The sequence below is a fragment of the Peromyscus maniculatus genome, chromosome 8, assembly GCF_049852395.1.
Source record: "Peromyscus maniculatus bairdii isolate BWxNUB_F1_BW_parent chromosome 8, HU_Pman_BW_mat_3.1, whole genome shotgun sequence".
NCBI classification, from domain to species: domain Eukaryota; kingdom Metazoa; phylum Chordata; class Mammalia; order Rodentia; family Cricetidae; genus Peromyscus; species Peromyscus maniculatus.
Window position 1 is genome coordinate 80,395,703 of NC_134859.1, and position 24,629 is coordinate 80,420,331.

Below are 24,629 nucleotides of genomic sequence, written 5' to 3' on the forward strand. Positions count from 1 at the left end.
ACAAGCACCCTCAGTGATTTCTATTGCTCTTGGGAGCAAACAAGCTCCTTACTGTATCACAAATCCCTGTGACTCCCAGACCCTGCTGCCAGCTCTGCTCTCACTCCTCATTATGTACACAGTTCCATTTCTGCTCCTGGACTAGCCCCACTTCTCTCTGTCTCCCCACTTGCTCTTCCCTCCACCTGGAGAGCCCCTTCTCATTTCTTACCTTCCTGGTTCATCATAACCCTTCCAATCTAATTCAACCATCCCTTCTGCCATACAGGTCGTAAGGGTGCTTAATCCAGCCTGCACTTTTAACTCCTTGAGGAATGAAAAGTCTAGAAAGGGCAAATCTGTAGAATATGGGTCAGTGTGTGAGGGCTGAGGTATGAGGTGTGGCTACCAAGGGGAAGGAGAAGTTTGGGGGTGACAATAATGTCCTAAAACTGAACCTTGGTGATGGTTGAAGGATGCTGTAACAGACTGACAATAGAGGAGATTTATATGTAAATCATACTTCCAAAAGCGGCTTTTACTCTTTTCTTGCAGAATATTTGAAAGACACCTACACTTGAGAACATACACCCTCCCAATCAATTCCAATTTAATTAATCTGAGAATGGAGTCTAAGTGGTCATGTGTTTTAAATTCTTCAACCGATTCTGCCATGGAGCCATGATTCAGAACCACTGCTCTGTCTTCCTTGCCTTCCCAACACTGTAACTGTCTTTTTAAAACTAATTCTGTGTTCTGTTATTGTCCTTCTCAAGAATCTCAATAAAAACTCTAAAAGGAAACACTTGCATAGTATCGCCCCCGAACTCCATCCAATATCAAACACTCTGTATATAGCTGCTTAGTATGTGTTTTAAGATAAATGAATAGCTGCCAGTGATGAACTTAGCTAGAAATAAAATATTTCTGAAAAAAAAATTCAGTAGTTATGAACAGACTACACATGAGTTCAGGAAAATAGCTTTACCATCCTAAAATGATCTCAGGTACCAGAAATACCTGTTTAGTTGGAGGATCCAGCCACAAGAATGGAGAGTTCAGAGAAAACCCTGGCTCTCCCTATCCTATCCATCCTCCATTCTTGTGGCAGGCAGGAAAATTTGCAAGTGAGAAATTTAAGACCACGTATGGCAAAAACCCAGAGGGTTAAAGAAAGTGCTATAAACCTATGCAAGCCCATATGGATGCTTTTGAATATACTAAAATACAGAAACAAATGTAGGTTAGTATATGTGACTGTGTGATATAAATAGCATCCTCTATGCATGTGGAGTTAGTTAAATACACATATTGAGTTAGTAAATGTTGGCTGGGAGTGTTCAGGCTTCCCTTCCCCCATTTTCTGTTGGGTATTTTAACAACGTTTCTCCCAGGAAAACAAATTATTTCTCTTTCCCTCTGGTGCCCCATCTAAGTTGGAAGAGTGGAGCTAGAAACCAAGGCCAAGTCTCTGAAGACTGGAAGTGCAGAGAGAAATAGAATCAAGTTAATGGAATGTCTAACTTCAGGTCAAAAGTTGCCCATGAATTAGAGTAGAGGGAAATCATGAGGCTCTGCCCTTCCCTGAGGATTTATAGGCAGCTAATGGTAGCTGGAAGAGGTGGGGACATTTCCTTCAGTGGTGTAGTCACTGGACTAACTGTTAAGGGGAAGCTCAACAAGACTGAATCAGGTGAGAGATGGTAATGGGAGATGAAGATGAGTAAAGTACACTACAAAAATGTCATATTGAACCAATTATATATAATTGATATATGCTAATGAAAGACATTTGTTAATGTTTTAGTTTTAACATATGTTTTTATTAAATATTTTGGTCATATTCACCCCCACTCCTCTCTCTTAACTCCTTCAAGATCTAACTCATACCCTTTTCCCCCTTCCAACTCCATGTCCTCTTTCTGTGTTTAGTAACCCACTGAATCCAATTTATGCTGCCCATATACACACAGTGTGGGGCCATCTCCCAGAACAAAAATGAGATGTGGGGGTAGGAGACACCCAGATGGTCCTGTGGACAGGAGTAGAGTCCAGGGAATATCCCAGGAGAAAAGCACAAGGGAAGCAAGATGGAGTGGGATGTGCCTAGAGCTCAACAAGGGAGTGTTACCTTTCTCTTCTGACTGTAATTCCCATATGACATGCCTCCCTCCAGTTTCCTGCCTCAAAGCAAAGCTGGCAGTGCCCTTTCATACTACTGGAGACTGCTCAGTCCAGAACTTCAGAAGCAGGAATGCAGAGCTGCCAACGACAAACCGATCCCTTCTACAAAGTGAAGGAGTGCAATCCAGTGTGTTGTGTTTTGCAGGGTGTCTGCAACAGACAGAGGCTGTAACTTTCAATGTGACTGTTAATGAATCAAATGTGCTGTTAGATAACAGAGTCATGGGTCAGTTTCACTACTATACCATATATTTTAAGTATTCATAGACTAATAACCTATGATTTAAACCTGAACCAGGCCAAGTTCAGGGCCAAGAAGAGGTCAGTGAAAGCTGCGGTGACTTTGTATCTTCGGTAAAGGTCTCTTGCTTAGTATAACAGTTGTAGCAGCTGTCAGCAGTGGAGTAGCTGACCCTGCCTGAAGCCCACTTGCTCCTTACGAAAAGTGTTATGAGAAGCTCTGAGTTATAGCTTCATAACAAACCACATTTTTGTGTTTATAGCTGAGTTTAGTAAACATGTACTACGAATACCCAGTGTGCTGTAGGAAGTGAGCCCCATACCCTCTTTGAAGATGAGCAAATTATACATGGCTTCTGTCCAAGTATGATGGTAAGGATAAACAGTTTGGCAAAGGACACCTTCATGTCAGAAAGGACTTAAACTCTTCCAGGAACCCAGGAGACATTATTAACTGGGTTGTGAATAGTAAACTGCATACCAACATCTGTTGCAGGAAGGGCTTGTACCGTTCCCAGGACAACAGAATATAGCCTGGACTGCTCCATAACTGTCTGGCTCTTCCTCCACAGGGAAAGTGGCCATGGCTCTGAGGAAAATCATTCTCTCAGGCCAACACCAGAACTTCTATATGTATATGAAGCCTATGAAAGAGATATGTTCATTGTGGAATTTATTTAATGGAGTTTAGATTGTAATGCTTATGCCTCTCATGGCTTCTGTACTTCCAAGAATACCCTGGCCTGACTCAAGATGTGAGCCAGATGCTCTAGATGCTTGTAAAACTTCCGTTGCCAGAAGAATGATTGACTGATCCCATGTGGCAGATGTTGACATCAAGGAGTTGACATTTTTGCTTTTCACCTCCAGATCCATTTCTAGAACTTGGTGCTTTTGAATATGATTCACATCTAAGGCCCATTGAGAAAGCACAACACTGAGGACTGGGCCTGTAGCTCAGTGGTAGAGAGCGCTTACCTACAAAGCATAAAGACCGTTTTAAAACGGCATAGCAAAGACTAATTTAGCAGTTTGCATCATTCTGAATGTTTCTAAGAACAGACTCATTTATTCCTTACAGGAGCTCTGTGAGATCACACTGCCAGTAAGTCTCTAAGAGTTGAATAGAGCATCTCAGTTCAGGAGACTTCACAGGCCTTCATAGTAGACTTGCCTAATACGATTAATATACCAAACACAATGGGAAGAAACACTCTTATTATCATTTTGTCTTTTTATTCTCTGACAAAAAGGAAAATGGTTGATTCTGTACAGTCCAGTTACTTACAGCTCTCTCTGTGGAGAAAGTTAAAAACATGAGGAAAGTAAATTTAATTAGTTCCATGGTAATTATTGTCTGACTAAATTATACTTTAAAATTTAATATACCAATCACCACTTAATTAGCAAAGTGAGTTGCAGAGGATAGCCTTATGGTCCGAAGCTAATAAAAACCGGCTAGTAAGCATCACATAAATTCGACTTTTCTTTAAAAAAAAATGGAGTGTTTCTTAGCTTGTTCCCTCCACTGCCTACCCACCGCCAAAATCAAAGTAGAAATAAGCCAAAGATGTTTCCATGATTTCTAAATCTGCAGAATTCTTCACTGCTGAATCAGACCATAAAGCTGGGATGGAGACACCGATGTCGGTCTTTGGGGAGAAAAGGCAGTGTGGCTAGAGGGAGCGGGTGGTGCATGCAGCCTCTAGCGACAATACAGATGCACTAGCAAAGACAGGAAGCGAAATGTCTACCTGCCACTCTGGAACAGGACTGCTAAGGGGAGAGGCTCTCTTGCGAGAGGGTGGAGAAAAGATGCTCCTGCTGCAGGACCTGTTGGATACAGCATCCCAGGGCCTGTTGGATACAGCATCCCAGGGCCTGTTGGATACAGCACCCCAGCCTCACCAACTCTGCAGGGGCAAAATTCTAGGCCCGCTTTCCAAAACAGTTCCCAGCCAGATTCCTCCAGTTGCTTATGGATCAGAGGAGTAAATAGGGTCCAGTTTCTGGGAAGCTTCCCTATGATGTCAGGGAAGAGACGGGGGAAACCAGCTTGTGGTGCATTTTAGCTAATTCCCCCACTTAAAGCAGAAATAGCCTGTGAATCCTGCAGCCAGAAGAATGTCAGGGAAGGGCTGGTGGTATGTTGAGATTCCTACTGTCTGTTACTCTGCACAGAATATCAACAAGATCACTGTTGTATTGCTTTTGATAGAGAATAGGACACTTGGATGCAGGCAGCCCTTAGCAGAGCCCAGGAAGCAGGCACAGGTTACAGAGTTGAATGTTAATGGAGAGCATGTCCTATCGGGCATGGAACAGGCAAGGCTAGTTCCTTCCTGCCCACAGCTGGCAGTGTCGTCTGTACATGAGCTAGAGGTGGGGATGCTCTGTGGATGCCCTTCACCATCTGCCTCTCAGACTGAATCCAGGCTCAGCAACCCATCTTACTTTAGCCTTAATCCCCAGATGCTCTGTGGCTCAAATATGGGAAGCATCCTTTTTTTTTTTTTAATTTAAGGCACAAATCCTCCAAGCAGAGCCTGCAAAGTACATTATATCCAGTACGAAGGCAATAGCCTGGGAAGAAAAAAAAATTTTTTTTCATGTGGGAAGTGTCTTACTTTTACAAGCCAGAGGTTGACTCTTCCAGGCTTTAGGGAGGATCACCTCAGTTAAAATATGCAAAGCCCCTTCGAACCACACAAAGCATAAAGTGAACTATACGCAAGATATCACTTGATATCCTCATTCCCATTTTGCACATAAGAAAATGAGACTCATAAGGTTCAGTAAATCGCCCACTGCCCGCTGATGAGGAACAGAATCAGCATTGAAATCAGGCCTGCCCCATCCCTAATCTTTCCCTGTTAGGATGCTGTCGCCTTAAAATAAGTGCAATGAGAAGAGAATGATAAGAGTCAGAACTCACCTTAATCCTTGCCCGAGTTTAAGCCCATGATATAACAGTACACCTCTAACTGAAACACAGCCCCAGGGTCCTCCCCATGTAGTGTGCCAGGCAGTCACTCCCCATCCTTCGGCACTTGGATGAAAAATGAAGCTATTATGCCATCTTTGAGTCATGACACTAAGTGCCTAGGCATCCAGACCCTATGGATCATGCCTCACAGTCTTGTTCCCCATGAATCTTCACCACTGTTTCCACAGCAATGTCTTCAATAGAACTGAAATCGAGATCAGAAAGTCCCATCTGTTTCAGAAACAAACATTGCCCCGCAACAACCCACCCAGTGCACCATGACTGTGTGCCTCATCATCTCTGTACCAGACTGTTTTCATACAGAAAGAGCTGTCTTGCACTACAATGCCTCTTATTTCCCTGTTTTTTGCCATTTGAGAGAGAGAGAGAGAGAGAGAGAGAGAGAGAGAGAGAGAGAGAGAGAGAGAGAGAGAGAGAGAGAGAGAGGAGAGAATACAGATCCCAGGATAACTCAATGATGCAGTGATGCAGGCAGGGTATCCACAATACCATCTCTCTGTCCACTGTCCACTGTTTCTGAGGGTTGTTTCTGATCATTCTCACTTACACATTCATTCGTGCTCTTCAGAAGCCACAGACAGCCCACCAACGATGAAGCTTTTCTTCTATCTTTCCTAGATGGGGCATAAATTGCAAGAAGGGAAAAAGAATTCACTCCAGTCCACAGGGAACACTGCAGATTTACTGACAACAGGAAGATGGATGGGCTGTGCTTTCATTCATTCTATTGTCTGTCACTCAACAGTGGTGGCCATTTGTGTGTGTGGTTTTTTATCCCCTCTTCAGTGCAAGCCACCCAAGGCCAGCTGTTTCTCACCACAACAACTGGTTTGCTTGCTTCTCCCAGTCACATCCCATCACAGGAAAGGAAAGAGATGCCTGAAGGGCTCTGGAGGCAAAAATGTCCTTCTGTTCCCAAGGGAAAGGCAGAGACATGCCAAGCTCAGCTTTCTGATCCTACAAAGAAATTTTTATTTGGGCTGAGCAGGGTCCCCTTGATGAAACATGTAAGGGGACAGTGGGGCAATGCAGGCCAAGGAAACTAGATACTTGAGCTGAGCACGTATGATGGAATCTAGGAATCAAGAATGGATATTGAAAAGAAACAAACAAAAAACAAATCTAGCAAAGATGTGAGAACCTAAAATTGAATCTGCTTGACTCTGTGGACTTCACTTCAGTTGTCACAAAAATTTCTTCAACATGCACCTTACTTGAGTGATTCTAAGACAGACTTTTCCATATTTAGCATCTCTGAAATTAGGATGCAATTTATAATTGATAACCTGTCAATGGCTGTGTTGGCAATGAATTTTTTCTAGTTGATACATTAAATAATAAAAGTTCTTGTAATCTATTGCCTCATATACCTTACAAAATATAATTAACATGGCCAAGTACTGTGATAGATTCCTCCCTAGAAATTATCTTGCTTGATTTTCTTTGTTTTTGTTTTTGTAGAAGGGTTATTGAGATACCATAAAAATGTGTCATTCAAAGTGGGTAATTTATATATTCACAGAGTTGTATAACCATTATCACTGTCGACTTTAGGACAGCTTTGTCACCCTGTAGCAAACCTCTATGGTCATAAGAGGTACTCCGATCTTACTCCAACACACTCAGTCCTAAAGAGCCTCTCATTTATTTTTTAGTTCTACATATTTGCCTGTTCTGGACATTGCACAGCGTTTATGACCTCCTATGTCTGTTTCCTTTCATTTGTCAGACTGTTGTCAAGAGTTCATTCATGGTGCAGCATCCACCATTATGTCATTCATTTAATGGCTAACAATATCATGTTATATCATAAACTCACTTGTTTAGTCATAAATCCTGTGACAGACATTTGGTTGCACCTAACTCTCTCTCTCTCTCTCTCTCTCTCTCTCTCTCTCTCTCTCTCTCTCTCTCTCTCTCTCTGTTATTATATGTGTTTTCCTGTGTTCCTGTAAGGGGGAGAAGTACACACATGTAGGCTAGAGTTGAACCTCAGGTTCCTTGAATAATCTTTTGTATACCTTGAATACACTTTTTTTTTGGAGATAAGGTCTCTCATTAAGCCTGAAGCTCATCAGTCCAGCTAGGAGCTAGGTTGGCTGGCCAATGGATTTCAGGGATCCACCTGTCTCTGCACCCTCAGCTCTGGGGCACATGCTGCCACACCCAGCTTTTACATAGGGACTTGAACTCAGGACTTATTGCCTGTGTAGCAAGCACTTTATTAACACCATCTCCCAAGCCCACTCCTACCCTTTGACTATAACAAATAATTATTTTATGAGTATACTTGTGTGTAGGTTTTTATGTTAGAGATGTGCTTATTCCTTTTGGAAATACATATAGGAGTAAATTTTGCCTGTCAAATGGTAGCTCTATGTTTAACATTTTGAAAGGCTACCAAAATGTTTTCCAAAGTGGTCATATCAACTTACATCTCACATAAGCAGTATGTAAAGGTTCCAATTTCCCTACCTCCTCATCAGCACTTGAGATTATCTGACTTTTAATGTTAATCATTCCAGTAGCTATTTCACCATGGTTTTAATTTGAATTTATCTAGTGATTTGTGATACTATTTTTACATGAGCTTAACCACTTAACCTGAAAACATGCAGAGAACATTCAACTCTTGTTTTGCTACAGACTTTAAGCCTTTAGCATATTCTAACCATGTAGAAAACTGGTTGCATTAATGACCCCAGTTCTTCAGTCCTCTCTGTATGCATGCTCTTTGCCAAGTAATTTGACAGTCATCTCTCTTGCTGACTCTGGACTTGATCCCGTAACTTGCTATGGCCAATGGGATGTTAGGAGACTGTGCCAAGCAAGTCTGATGGAAGATGAGATCTGCAGTACAGGGCCAAATACTCATAACATCTCAACCAAGACAGCCCCGGACATATAAACAAAACTCAGGATGTTTGGCAAAGCTGCTTAGAAGATTTGTAGCTCACCACAGATGCTTCACCAAATATAGCCCATATTACCCAAAGCCCAAAGACTCGTGAACTGGCTGTTTCTTTTCACCCACCACTGAGAACTTAGGCAGTTATTTTGAGCACTATTCTAGGCTTGCTACAAGATGATATCTTAAATGCTGAGGATAGAAGAAGTGAAAGACGGTTCCTGCTTCCAAGGAACCATGATGACTTAGAGAGGGCAAAAGCATACCCAACAGCTAAAGAGGCCTTCTGTGTCTTCTGTGAAGAATATCTGGGCACTTCTTTGACCAGTTATCTATGCAGTGTTTCAGATGAAGGACACTGTGAGAGTCGTGGAAAGACAAAGTTTTCTAGTTACCCCCGCCCCCAATTTCTCTACCTGGTGCTTTTGACAGTCTCCCTTGATGTTCACGGCAGTGTATCTTCTACCCATATCATGTTTCTCCTGGAACCATTAAAAATGTTTGGTGATGCGCAGACTTGGCATAAAATTTTAATTATGAATCTTGGTTGCCCAAATTAATGTGCTAGCATAACTTTAATTAAAAGTTACTGCTTCGTATACCTCCCAAGTCCTACCCTGATAAATACAATTTACTATCCTCCTAAGTCACTGCCTTAAGCCTCTTTTGGCTTCTTCTGCAATTTTCTTTGAGGTGCTTTAGGTTGGCCATATCTTGACTTCTCATTAGGCACAATGTAGATTTAGGCCAATTTTTAAAAATTTGGAAGCTTCATCCCTGCTTCTTAACATTTAGCATTTTAACATTTTACTATGCTTGCTATACCTAGGAAGACAAGGGGGGAAAATAGTAACATAAGCTGGGTCTCCAAAGTAGACTCTCCCCACTCATTTTCCCCCCAAGTTTTAAATTATCTCCTTTGAAATTATGAGTAGCACTTATCAGGGATATTCCAGGACAGAGGGTGAGCCATGTGGGGGCTCGAGATATTTATTGAGCATCTGAAGAAAGCTGTGAACCTGTGTGCCAAAACAAGCACAGATGCATGCATACAATATTCATGCACTCGCCGAAGCCCAACTCTGAAGCCTTAAGATCTGTCTAAACGTTTAGACACCCAACTCTAATGAACTTGTAGAGGATTTTGAGCTTCCACTGTGAAATGGCTAGAGTAAATATTTTTGATCAAGAAGTGTACATGCCTAGCCAAGTATGCATCTGTTGTATCCCAAGTACAGAGAAAATAGAGGGAAGGATTTGTTCATCAGTAATGGGCAAGGCGATCTGCATGTTAGGAAGAAGCAAAATGTAAGACCTCAAGTAATTTGCTTCATTTCCACAGCCCCAGCTCCATCACGTTCTTGCCAAAGGCTCAAGGCAAGTGACTTTCATTCCCAGAAACACTGTGCTGTCTTCAGTAAGAGATTCCAGGAATGTTAAATAACACTAGCCATTACAAAAACTGCATTCAGCTCCTGTTCCACCAGTCAAAATGAGAATCATCCATAAAACAAGTAACAAATACTGGTAAGGGTATGGTTAGGGTATGGGCAAGGGAGAACACTTACACACTGCTGGTATGAACGTAAACTAGTCCAGCCACTAAGAAAAACAGTATAGAGGTTCCTTAAAAACCTAAAAACAAACCTACCAAATGACCTAGCTATAATACTCCTGGGTATTTACCAGAAGACTAGAAGTCAATACATCATAGAAATACCTGGACATTGGTGTCTATTACAGCTCTTTTCATAGTAACTAAGCTATACAACCAAATTAAGGTGGTGTCCTTCCATAGAAGAATGGATAAGGGAAATGTGGTTTATATGTACAATGGAAATTTTTCAAGAACGAAGAATGAAGTTTTATGTTCTTTTCAAAAAAAATAGAAGCAACTGGAGATAGTCAGTTGAGTTAATTTAAGCCAGTCTAAGAAACACAAATATTCCTTCTTTCATTTGTGGGCCCTGGATTTTATATACTTAAGATCCAACATGTACAGATGACATGAAAGTAGAATCAAATCATCTGAAAAAATAAAGCGGGAGGGTTGGGTGGCAGTGGTGCACGCCTTTAATCCCAGCACTCAGGAAGCAGAGCCAGAAGATCTCTGTGAGTTTGAGGCCAGCCTGATCTACAGAGTGAGATCCAGCACAGGCACCAAAACTACACAGAGAAACCCTATCTTAAAAAAAACTAAATGAATAATAAATAAATAAAATAAATAAATGGAGAGGGACACAGACAGAGAGTAGGGAGTTATGGGAGAGAATATATTCCAAGTACTTTATGTGCTTGCATAAAAAATGGCTATATGTATCCTAGTATAATGAAAATCACATGCATATATGTATTATGTCATTGCAGAGCTGGGAAGTTGGTTCAGTCAGTGAAGTTCCTTCTTTGTAAACACAAGGGCTTCCGTTTAGTCCCCAGAACCTAGAAGGCCATGAATCAGACAGAGAGCAAGATGGGAAGTTGTAAAGACTAAAGAGAAGGGGAAAATGATGTGGTTATATCTTAATTCAAATAAATTTTAAAAAAATACTAATAAAAATGTGATAACACAAGTTTATAGTCCTGGCCTGGAAAGTAGGAGACAGGTAGAGATAGGCTGATTCCTGGGGCGTGCTAGCCACCAAGCCTAGTCTACCAGTCTACAGGTCAATAAGAGACCCTTTCTCAAAAAGGGGGGGTGGAGATGGCACATGAGAAAAGATATCCAAGATTGTCTTCTGGGCTCCATATCTCCAGATGTACACACACATATATGCATTAACAAAGAGTGAACACACATGTGCGCAGGCACACACACACACACACACACACACCTACCTACCTACCTACCTACCTACAAAAAGAGGCAAGTATTTGAACTATTTGATCTGTGGTTCCCAAGTGCTTCTCTGGATATGTACTGAACTCTCTGTTTCCCAGTACAAACATTTTAATCTTTTTCTGTTTTTTTGTTTGTTTGTTTGTTTGTTTGTTTGTTTGTTTGTTTGTTTTGAGGTGGAGAAGGATTTGCCTCAAGTCTTCTGATTCTAGTTTCAGAGGTTAGGGGACCTGTAACTTCCCAAAGCTACCCTGGAGGTTAGTAGACACAGTTGGGTTTAGGAACTGGATTAAATGATCCTTGGGGAAGGTCACTTCTAGTACCATCACTTCTTGAGACTGTGTGTGTGTGTGTGTGTATGTGTGTGTGTGTGTGTGTGTGTGTGTGTGTGTGTGTGTGTGTGTGTGTACCCATTTGCTATGGTTTGGGACGGGTGAAATCTAAAGCTTGAGCCTGGAGAAACCACAAGAAATGGCACTTTTCATACTGTGTGGGACAAGTGCATATCCATTTTTACACTGTCTAGACACACTTTGTACATTCTGTATGCAAACTGGCTGTCAACCACCAACAGCTGAGACTGCCTATGGCAACCTGCCTGCCCCCATAATGCTAGAGATGTACTCTGGAGCTGTGCTGAGGATCTCTATCTGGGTCTGTTTTCTTTCTGATGGGCAGCTGTTCTAACAGACACCCTGAGAAGATGCTGTAAGAACCTTAGTACCTGGAGTGCTTCCAGAAGAAAATTATGTGTTGAGGATGAGGATAAGGACAATCATTGTTGGCAAGGTCATCAATCACATTTTTTAATTGTGCTTTATAGAAATACTGTGCTTTATAGAAATAAGTGTCTGTATTTCTAACAGCTGTAGGAACTGACTTTGTGGTAACCTTATCCAGCTTTGGTGACTTTTGCAAAGGTATCGATGCTGTTTGGTGTAGGTACTGGAGGTCATGGCAATAGACAAGACTTTGAGGAGTTAATGGGGGTGAGGGTATGCACAATGGATGCTATACTCCAGGTAGGAGAATAGCTTTCCTAACTGGAAGAGCTCTAGGCACATGGCTATAGGTGGAGAAAACCCAGAGCAATAATTTTATGACTATTATGAACTCAGTGTTAACCTTACTCTAGGTCTAGGATTTATGAGTTTTACCTGAATCACCTGAAAGAGGTTAAGATTAGGAAATACTAAATATTCTTCTCAACTCTATTAACCCAGGCTCCTTCACATCTCCCTCACCTCATAGAATACAGTAATTTGGGCATGGTGCCCTAGAATCGCCTCAAAACAGCACAGACCTTGGTATTTGCACTTTTGTTCATGGGGGTCAAGGGAGTATGCTGATCACCTGAATTCTGTCTAGCTATGACCTCTGTGTGTGGAGATAACACTATTTGTGATGGGAAGTAAGCTCAGTTTAGGGTCACACTAAATTCCATAAGATCTTGGGAAGGGCACTTCCTTTTTTCTGAGTCCCAGTGTGCCCTGAAAAAGAGCAGAATCAAAATAAGCTGCCTGGAGCCTTCCAACTGTAACATCTTCCATCCACATTTCCACATTGTGGTCCAAAGGTGGCCCTAGAAAACACAAGCAAGAGCCAGGGCATCCCAGTGGTTGTGGGAAGAGCACTGGATTCTTTGTGTCCCTGGTGCCATTTGCTAGAAACTTCTGCTCATGCCCAGAGTGCAGGTTCCTTTTATAAGACAAAGTACTCACAAGACATTTGTCAATACTTGGACTTCTAGAACATTTTTTGTGCTACAATTTTCTTCACTTTGGGTTCTCCTCAAATCACTTATCCCATCAAAACCTATTTTGAAGAAAGCAGTGGGGACTGGACACATTCAAAATCATGATCACCTGTTCACCTTTGTTTCTTCCTAGAGCTGTCCTAGTAGGCAGCACCACCCTGTGACCACTATAAGTGTGGGTGAGAGCCAGGCACAGGTCACCTTGTATCTCCCAGGGGTCAGCCTTGGGCTCTGTCAGCACTGGACAGATCCAAGAAAAGCTATTTTTAGTAAGAACACTCAGGTCCCTATCTCCTGAAGGAAGCTGATGCCAAGAAACAGACCTGCACCAAAGGCACCTTTGTTCTGTTAACATAAGACAAAACCTCAGTCACCCGCAACTCTTACAGCAGCCACATTCTGGCTCATTAACTCTCCTGGCTCCCTCCATGGGAAATTCTCTTTGTATCTTTTTCTCTGGCTAAAAGTCTTTCCAAATTGTGTTAAATTCATTGCTCTAATTTGGTAATTGTAGCATGGAGGTGAAAATCAAATCATGGGCTTTTGTTTGTTTGTGTGTTTTGGTTTTTGTTGTTGTTGTTGTTGTTGTTTGTCTTTTAAGATGGCTCATGTCCATCACTACAAACATTGGTCTTGATCTGATGATGTAGAAGGTGCCAGAGACAGCTCCAAATATCAAGGGAAAGTCCCAAGAAGGTTCTCTGGAAGTGTGGCTTTGGCATTAAGGAGAAAAATGAACATTTACTGAGCAGATACTGTCCAGAAGACTCTGGACAACATGCATTCCATCACCCCACCCATACTAGGACTTTTTACAACAAATGAAACTCAGTCATAGAGAAGTTAAGACTTCTGAAAATTCTGGATCTGAACCCAGGTCCTTCCAGATATTACACTGCTATATACCCTCTATTCTTTGTGGTTTGGTTCTCCTTTCCGATGTAGAATTAGTGAACCCATTCTTATAAACTGAGAGTCTTGGGCAATCCCCTTCTTGGTACAGCCAAAGTCCCACTGCTGGGTATTTATCCAAAGGAAATTAAATGAATACACTGAAAAGAAGTCTGCATTCCTATGTTTTGGTCATTAGCAGACCAGGAGCCAAGAAAATGAATTGACCTGAGTGTCTATCAACAAATGAATAAAGGAAAATGTAACACCTTAAAAATGTTCAGCATTTAAATAAAAGAATGGGATGAGGAATGATGTTCAGTGGCAATATGGATGAACTCGGAGGTTTGAAATCATGCAAAATAATAAGCAAAGAAAGACAAATTTTACATGAACTTACTTGTATGCAATATTTAAAGTTCACTCTCAGAAATCTAGAGAGTAGAATAGTAATTATAAGATACTGGGGAAGGCAGGCAGAAAGAAGGTTAGGGAGAAAACTGGCCATGGAGTAAAAGTTAAAGTGAGATAGAAAGAATAAATTCTGGCTAGAATTAATAATGATGAACTATGTATTTTAAAATGGCTAGAAGAGAATCTTTTGAATATTCTCATCACACAAAAAAATTTTAACGTGACAGGTATAATAGTCCTGATGTCGTCATCACTCAGTGTAAAGGCATCAAAACATCACACTAGCTATGCATATAATTATTACACATCAGTCATAAAACCTAAAAAGTTACATAAATGAAAATTCTGCTTAAGGTGAGGAGTTTTAGATGTTTTGCTTTATAGACATGGAAGTATCCTGAGTTAAACTGGGATAAATCTATTTCCTGTGTTGCTTTCTCTATTCTTCAGATTTCTCTGCATTTTTCTCTACTTTTTCACTCTATTGCAAATTTCCTGTATTTATCTTTGAACTCTGATGATCTCTATTCCAGTGCCTTTCATAAAGGTACTCAACAAATATTTGTTGAAAGAATGAGAAAATTTCTATGACTGCATGTTGTATTTAGTGTGTATATAAAATACACTATACTTATTTGGTTTTATTTGCTTGATATCAATTATTAAATAGGGTACAATTGAATTTGAGATATAGAGCAAGGCTTCTTGACTAGGAAGAGGTATCTAAGAGCACAATACAAAAGTTAAAATTAATATGAAATAGTAGGGTGAGCCTAGTAGCCCACAGTGAAGTAATGTCTCTTCTGGTTCCACCCTTACCACCAATTAGTTATATGACCTTGAGCCAAGCATGTAATATCTCTGGCCTCAGTTTTCTAGACACAAAATAGAGATGGGACCCTTCCAGCAGCGTTCCTTGTAGCTCAGTCCTTTGTATCTATATGTACGGGTGCTCAGGAGACATAAGCCTTGTTTATAGACTCATTCTTAATAACAGAGCCAGAAACAAACTAAATGACTACCTTTTCCTCTTGTGACATTCAAGAAATTCAAGGTGATTGGTGTAATTAACTTTTCTCTGTGGGCCTTGTGAACCCCAGTGAAATCCTGGCAGAAAAGTGGTTGTTTTAATTTGCAGATATTTGCCCTGCCTCGTTCAATTCAGCCTTCCTCCCAACAAGAACCTAGCAGCTGTTGCCTTTGTAGAGGCAGGTCCCACAGCCACCATTTGCTGCTCAGTATCATGTACACAAAGAGAAAAGAACCTTTGCAGAGGCAGGTCCCATGGTCACTGTTTGCTGCTCAGTATCGTGTACACAAAGAGAAAAGAACCTTTGCAGAGGCAGGTCCCATGGTCACCGTTTGCTGCTCAGTATCGTGTACACAAAGAGGAAAGAACCTTTGCAGAGGCAGGTCCCATGGTCACTGTTTGCTGCTCAGTATAGTGTACACAAAGAGCAAAGGACTCTGAAAGCAAATCCCCTTCAGATTGCACTGGAAGGTCCAGAATCTAAGCATGAAAGGCATTTGATGGCAGATGGAGGCACAGCAGCTTGACACATGATAACCCCACACTGACTGAACAGTTGACAGAGAAATGAGATGGGAGGAAGGAAAGTGTGAGAAGTACCAAACATCTGTCTAAAAGCACAAGGGAAAAGGAAATTGTCTTTCCTCTACTGGCACTATATGGGTCTGTGCCCTAATTTACCAGTCAGCAGTGTGTCCTGTATCCATTGCACAGGAAGACATGTTTATTACCACATCACAACAGATTTCTCTACACTCCACCTCTACTTGGTCAACTCCAGTGCTCCCATCTCAACCAGTAGTTCAACACAAGGCAACACATAGCTGCTGTGGGGAACCTGACCCTTCCAGGTGATAACATAACAAGTGTGAAACAAATTCAAGGTTAATGGGGATCGGGTCCAGCTTTGGACTATTGTTCACTTTTGCTGAAATACATACCCTCCCTTCCCTTTTGTCCATGTTAATCCATAGGTGCAGAGAAATAATCCTAGGCACATGAAGCCACAGCCTCATGGTCTCCATAATAGGCATGTTGCTTTTTTTCCCCAAAAAATAGCCACTAATTCAATGGAAGTTGCTAGGAAATCCAGGCACTGGAAGTTCTCTGCCCAGCATTCTCTCCACTCCCTTTACCCTCACTTAATTTAAATCATGAACAAACATTCCCACCATTTCCACTCTGATACAAGATGTACTGGACTCGCATCATGGGCCATGCAAAGAGAAAAAAGGTGGAACACCATAGGACTTGACTAAAGTGACCCAAGTGGTGGACTTCTCTCCATGTATCTTGTACACACACAGAAATCCTTGGAATGATTTGGACTCCTTGCTACTGAATGCGGACCAGTTTCCACTCAGTCTGCTGATTTGGATTTTTGATTGTTTTTCCGTTTTCAAATACATGAAAGCAGAATAGCAGCTCATCAATTTTCTTTTGATTTGAAAATAATAGCGTGCTATGGTGATTGTTTTACACAAATCCAGCATCAGAAGCTAGGCCTCTACCCTGAGCTTAATTCATTAATTCGATCTTTGCTTCCTGCTTAAGAGAATTGACTTCTCATAATGGGGTTATTCTGGCAAACACGCTGTCAGCAATCTTCTGTTGCTCAACTACTTTGAAGCTCTTAAGTGAGATTTGATTATGACGACTGTGATCACATACCCTCTATTTGTTATTGAGTTTCCTGGGTCTCGGTTCTGCGGCTACTGAGCCTCTGTTTTGTGAGAAGCACTGGGAGGGAGCGTATAAAGCAGGCCCAGTTCTAAAACCTAATGTAATTGCGCTGTGTTTCTAACTTCACTATTTGCTATCATGTTACTTAGAGCAAGTAACAAGAGGTTACTTGCTTAACCTCTCTAAGCCTGTTTGCTCCTTGGCAAAATTAGGAAAGTTAACACCTATCTCTCAGGCGAGAATTACTTGTGATATCTATAAAGCATCTAGGGCAGTGACTCTCAACCTTCCTAATGCTGCCACCCTTTACTACATACAGTTCCTCATACTGTGGTAACCCCTAATGATAAAATTATTATTGCTGCTGCTTCATAACTCTAATTTTGCTACTGTTATGAATCATAATGTAAATATTGGGTTTCCAATATGGCCTTAGGCAACTCCTGTAAAAGGGTTGTTTGACCCCCCCCCCCCAAAGGAGTCACGACCCACAGGTTCTGAAACACTGACCTAGAGGAAGTAAAATCTTTGCGCATCATTGTGCTCATAATTCCCCAGACATGGGGCTCCATCTTCTTATGAACCACAGACATTTCCCATTGTGTGTAAAGAGTATGGGATTATAACATGTAATCCAAACAGTCAAGTCAATACTTTGCTGCCCCAATCAGCTAGAAAGTTCAGTACCTACAAGAATAGCAAAGAATTCTGGGAGCCTTTCATTTAACAACCTGTTATAAGCAGGCATTGTGTATTTCAATTAAGTGCATATACAGATGGACTATTAGTCGTGTCTTTGCCGATGAAGCTGGAAATGCAAGTCCTTCATCATATTACTAATTACTAATAGAATTTCAAATAATAATAATAAATAGATTTTGCAAATTTGCAACCAGGCAAATTTGTATTAGTACTAGGCAGCAGTAGTCAGATGAGCCAGTCATGAAATTTGAATGCCTACATCTTAAGGCAGCTCAGATAAGTGGTAGGTTTGTGTTCAGAATACAATTTCCATCACTGCACACCAAGAGCCAACTCTATTCTGGGTATTTACATAATCTCACTTATTCCTCTTAAAGCTCTCTGGCATTCACATCTTGGTTCTTGCTCTATAGAAACAAAGGCAAAGGCTTTAAAAAGTCATGTAATTTGCCCAAAGTCACATATCCCATAGCTGGTAGGACCTTGATACACATTATAGTCTATTTCACTGCTAGACAAAGTCCTCTTGACTGATATGTTATGCTGCTTCCATGTTGATTGGTTCCTGCATAATTTTCCTTGCCTCCCAAATGGAGATAATGCATATGAAAGTGATGATGTGTTGCAAAACTCTATCCAGATGTTGGTTATTACTTTAAAGTGGCATTTAGTGCACTGTTAACAAACATTAATATGAGTGAGAAGCACAGATGGCAGAGCCTTCAGAATGGATCCACCTACGCATCTTTTCATGATAACAAAATGAATTTGAGGCTGAGATCATCAGGACACACATTTAAGGCACCAAGCATTGGTTGAGCCCCCTATGTTTCCTGAGTAAAGACAAATGGGCAGACTCCCGCCCCTTGAAGTACACTTAGCTTAGTGGGGAAGACAAATAAATTGCAGTCAGTGTTTGGTAAATTCAGGAAGAGAAATGTGTTCAGGGTAGAGAAATAGCTGAAAGTAAAAATGTTCATCCAAGCTAGGGAAGTGGCAGGGAGGATGGGTGAATCATTATAAATTCACCAAATACAAGAGGTGCAATCCCATCCACCTCTCACTTAAACCCAAGATTTATGACTTGTAATTCGGCAGACAGTTGCTATAACAGCACACCATCCCGCTGCAGGCAGGAGCTGGATTCCAGCTGCAGGTACATCAGACTGTCACTTTCCTGCTACACTTCCTCTCTTCTTGTCAGTCATCACAGACCCAGCCAAGCGAGGGAAATCAGAGGCCAAGGCTCCAGCGGAGAAGCGCATTAAAGCAGAGCCCCTGGCTCTGGGAACTCAAGCTTGTCATACAGCTCTTACAGAGCTCAAAGCCAGTACCTAGAAAGAGACCTAGATCCCCCCCGTCCTTGGTTGATCAAGCATGAGATGAACAATGGCCTTCTCATTGCCAGCAGCTCTGGAGGTCACTGAGAAGTCAGCTACAGGCCTGGGTTCACCCAGCAGAGCCGGGCTGACAGGAGCTACTGTTAACTCAAGATTTGGACTCGTGGTGGACCCTTGAGGTAAGAGAGGTATAAACTCCTCAATACAAGGAATAGAAAAGGCAGGGGCTGAATGCCCCTTACTGGGATTTCAACTGTACTGTGAGACCTTGGGAAATTCACTTTGCTGAATTTGGGGTTCTTCATTTGCATAATATACATATTAGTGTCTAGTATGCTTAAAGGGTGAGTAGCCTTTACCCAAAATGTTTAGGACTAAAATTATTTTGTAGTTCAGATGTTTTCAGATTCTGAAATATTCGTGTGTACATAATGAGATATCTGGGGGATGGACCTCAAGGCTAGACATGAAGCCCATTTATTTTTCAGCCTGAAGGCAATTTCAGATAATGTTTTAATGCACCTACATTTTAACTGCACACATCACACAAGGTCATGTATGGGATTGTTCACTGCTGGCATCCTGTTTGTGTTAAAAAAGTTTCAGATTCTGAGTTTTCCAAGTAGGATGCTATGATCAACCCATATTTGTTATGAATAATAAGTGTGAAGAATATCTGAGTTTTTGTCCAAGCATTAACAGGTGCCTTTTAGTTAACACATCACTCAGTCATCATACTCAGTGTGTAGGGCACTGTTGTCCGCGGCAGGGATATAACAGCATGTGAAAGAAATGCTGGATTTCATATTTCTCTAATGGGGCATTTAGAAAGTAACCATTTCAAATTTAATCCCTACTTTGGAGGCATCATGCTGCTAATAAGTACCACTAAAATATGGGAAGTAAGGAAATAAAATGTTTTCTTCATCAAATCTAAAAAAAAAGGTTACTATTCAGACAAGTTCATTGTGATACTGTTACATGTCTACATCCCATACTATATACATCATGAATTCATAGTTGCAAGCAGAGGAAACTAGCTGTGACTGTCTGGAGCCAAAAGGGGATTTATTAGAAGGATACTGGTGGGAAGCATGTGGTTCGAAGGAGATTTACCGGAAAGATGCTAGTAGAGGCTTGAGGTCCAAAAAGATATTTATTGGTAGGAAGTTGAGATCCTAAAGGAGATTTATTGGAAGGATGCTAGTGAAATATTGGAGATCCAGACTTGGAGCAAAGGATGCTAAGCATCAGATACAATTGCCTAATGGTCAGAAGGCCATCAAAGACCCTGAGTTGTCACAGCTGCCAGGTTCAGCTGACCTTCACCAAGCTTCCATCTACTGTCACATGCTCCAGGTGCAATACCATGCCTGTTGGCTGTCCCAGTGAATATTGGAAGCATCTATACCTCAACCTTTCAGATGGACTCTGGGAATTGCTTTTCTTCTAAGACCATCCACCCTATAAAAGACAGAAGTTCCCATTTGGTCAGGAATATTGGATTCCAAACATTCAGAAAATGGATATATACACCTGTTTATGCCCTGAATGGAGAGATGGGGTGAACTATCTTGGCCTTTTCTATTATCAAAGGAATAACCATTGCTGGAAACTATCATTAGAAAGAAGATTCCAGTTCAATGGAATGTGAACTCAGTGTGAGTGGGAAAGTGTTTTCTCCAAGAAGAGCCTGAAACCTGGCCTGCTCTGCAGAAAGACTGTATTTCTCAACTTGTCATCTGCCATTACAGCATCTAGGTGCCTGTGTGATCGATGGCAGTGCTATATTTTCAGGCAGCTGTTGTAATATTACTCGGCCTATAAACAGACAAAACTATTTTCATCCTTGCCATATGTCAAAGCATAATTCCCAAAGGCCAAGACAAATCACTAGGACATTCTTTGGAACATTCTAGGTGACTATGGGACAAAGGTCTTTTTAAGTTATTTATGCAAATATTTAATGAATGTCAATTTTTCCATGTTAGCTTGGATATTGAGAGGAAAGGTATATTTGAAAGCACATTCTGATTGGGAGGTGATACTAAATTATATGGAATGATTTGTGACATCAGAACCACTAGAGTAATCTAAGGAAGGTCAATAATGAGAGGTCATTTGACCGAGAGCCTTCAGGAAGGCATCCCAGTGAAAATTTCCCCTGTGGCCAAATAGCATCTGTCCAATTTAACCTGCTGCAGAGAACAAGGCAGCTTGCCTGTGGAAGAGTTCAACTCATGGCAGCTCTATAATCCCATCTCTAAATGCACCCCATCATAGAGGAAGCACCTTCAAGAGCAGTCAGCATTTCATAATACCTGCTAAGTGCCAGAGGTGTGTTACATCTGTCTTCAGTAACATCTACAACAGCCCTTCTGGAGAGTTCCTTTTATTCTCATTGCACAAACAAAGAAATTGAGACTCTGAGAAGACAGGGGACACACCCAAGCATGTGTTACCCTTTTTGATCAGATTCATCTTTCACCACATGCGGCCTTCCAGTCCTTCCTCCAAACTTTTATGTTCCAACCATTCTGTACTACTTATCACATATATATTGTGTTTGTCAGCTTTCTACTACTGTGACAAAAAAAGAAAGGAAGGAAGGAAGGAAGGAAGAGAGAGAGAGAGAGAGAGAGAGAGAGAGAGAGAGAAGGAAGGAAGGAAGGAAGGAAGGAAGGAAGGAAGGAAGGAAGGAAGGAAGGAAGGAAGGGAGAGAGAGAAGGAAGGAAAGAAAGAAAGAAAGAAAGAAAGAAAGAAAGAAAGAAAGAAAGAAAGAAAGAAAGAAAGAAAGAAAGAAAGAAAGAAAGAAAGAAAGAGAGAAAGAACCTGAGATAAACAACTCAGAAGCAGGAAAAGTATATTTTGTTCATTATCTCAGAGGTTTCAGCACTATGTTCTGTTGCTTTGAGGCCTATAGCTAGAACATCATAGTAAGAACATAAACCTTGCCAGGCAGTGATGGTGCATGCCCTCAGGAGGCAGAGCCAGGCAGATCTCTGTGAGTTCAAGGCCAGCCTGGTCTACAGAGCAAGATCCAAGACATGCACCAAAACTACACAGAAAAACCCAGTCTCAAAAAAAAAAAAAAAAAACACACAAACAAAAATACACATATGGAAAAAAAGAACATAAACCTCGTCCCAATGGACACATCTACAAAATACTCCAACACCTAAGGCTCAGAGAACATTGTGGAAGAGGGAAGGATCAGGGAGCTTGCTGTGAGATTGTGTCTCCTAACAATGTCAGGAACTACATCCTAAAAAGTCTTACCAACATGACTGCCTAAACATGAGCTGAACAAGGACAACACCAATAAACATGCCAAAGTGGACAGAGAAAAGCCCATGAGGTTTCAACCCTACACAAATAATTACAGGCATTTTAGGAATGCTGGAATGGGGAGGGGGTCTCCCACAGGGAAGAGAACATCAGTTGGTTATCTGTTACCAAATGGCCAGCTCTGAAAACATACATACCAGTAACAGGTATGTATAAGCAGGTTATATGTAGGAATACATATACATACATGCATGTAACAGTAATTAATGAAAAAGGGGTCACGACTTTGAAAAAGAGCAGAGGGGAGGGGCATATAGTAGAGTTTGGAGGGAGGAAAGTAAAGAGAGAAGTGTTGTAATTATATTATAATCTCAAAAATAAAAGCAGAAAAAAAACTCACCTTACTGTAATTGGAAAGTCAGAGGAGTGGGGTGCAGAGGTACCAATGTCCCCTTCAAAGTCATGCCACGGTGACATCACTTTTCCACAAATTCCCACCTCTTAACTATAATCCTAAGCACCCATAGCTCCAGAGGCTGATGAGCAAACCTTTAACATCTGGGCTTTGGAGGAGAATTAAAATTCCAATAATAATACACAAGGGTCAATAAACTACAGTCCACTAGTCAAATTTAACTTAGATTTAAGCCTAGATTTGCAAATGAAGTTTTATTAGTGTATTGTCAAGCCTATTTACTTCCATATTGTCTGTGGCTGCTATCATACTAGGAGGAAGTTGAAAGCACAGCCCCAAATATATCTAAACATTGCTTTCACAATCTTCATGGAAAATACTGTTGACACCCTCTTTCATGCTTCAAGCCTCCAGCTCCTGTTCATGTTTTTATTTTTGCTAGATAGCCCATTTCTTTCATCAGAGCATGACAGGCTTTGACTTCCGATCTGAAATCCTCCAATTCTTTCTGTTTAAAGGAATTAGTCACTTCTTTTTTGGAATTCCGTGGTTTTATGTATACTTTTATGTTTAAATTTGTCACGTTGAAAATTCAATTGTTGTCTTGTGGCTTAAAGAAAGCCCATTATTTAAGCATTCTCTCTCTCTCTCTCTCTCTCTCTCTCTCTCTCTCTCTCTCTCTCTCTCTCTCTCTCTCTCTCTCTCTCTCTCTCTGTGTGTGTGTGTGTGTGTGTTCCTTTCTCCACCCTCCCTTGTGTGTACCCCAGGAATTGAACCCAGAACCTCATACACACTAGGCATTATCACTGAGCTACATCTGCAGAACTTACTTAAAGCTTCTCTAACTCACCCTGCCACTTGATTTCTTGAACATCCTCAATCCTCACTTCATTTTGTTGATACTAATTGAAATCCCTTCTGCCCCCTCCCAGCATCCTGCCATGAGGTATCCATGTAATCAGAGGATCCTGGAAACAGTGTCCTGCGCCATAAAGGGGCACTGGGAGTAGAAAGCCAGAACTCAGGAAGCTGGTCCCATTTGGAGTCTCTCATCTTGTGACCTGATTAAGTTTGTGTAGGACCATTATCCATCAGTCTGCACACCTTCATCTGTCCCGTGAGAGGATTCACCTAGATTGTCTTAAGCAGTCTTCTTGTGGAAAAATCCCATGATATTTCTGATTGAACTTCACCAGTTAGAAATATAATTACCCAGGTCCCTGATTGAGCCAACAATACAACCTCATTATCAAGAGGAATTCTTTGCCATAAGGGATCCCAACATCACTCCAAAAGTCCAGGATGGAGAACAACACCCTGAAAAGTAATTCAATCAAAGTTTCTCTTTTACTAATATAAGTGTCCATTGACAAAACCAGGATAGTTATTTATTTCCTTGTTTATTGGATTATACTCTACTCAGCTGGCATTCACAAAGAGACATGAAGCCTCTGGCCTCCTCCCATGGCAAAGTCAACAGAATAAGTGAGTAAGTGTCACTCTGGCGTTACACCATCTTCTATCCCCATGGGTGACACTGCACCTGGAGCACGTTCCCCAAACCTGTTCCAAAACAAGAATCATGTGAGTCACTCTCTCAGCTACAGATTTCCAAGTTCTTTACCTAGACCCACTGAGCCTGAATCCCCCAGAGTAGCACCAAGGGATCCCCATGCTGCATAAGCACCCTGAGTATTTCAATGGGAGTTTGGGAACCCAAGTTCGAAGTCTGATTCCAGATGTACAGTTCTGCTGGCTCCAACACCCCAGAGGTTCATCATCACTGTTTGGCTGAGACGGCAACCCCATCTGTCATCTAAATAAAAAGTGATTCTGAGAAGGCATTTGCTAGTGAGAAGCATCTACTTAGCCTTCAGCAACACCTTCAGGCTGCACTCATGTGCACACCTGCACAACCCCTCCCTGATTTTCTAGCAGACCCTCTGTGAATAATTG

The 24,629-nt window shown here is 41.4% G+C and overlaps 1 protein-coding gene across 1 annotated transcript in view; it reads left to right on the plus strand.

The window, feature by feature from the left end:
* Window positions 1-24,629, plus strand: part of Ca10 (carbonic anhydrase 10) — a 515,736-nt gene that overhangs the window by 350,868 nt on the left and 140,239 nt on the right. The window lies entirely within an intron of this gene.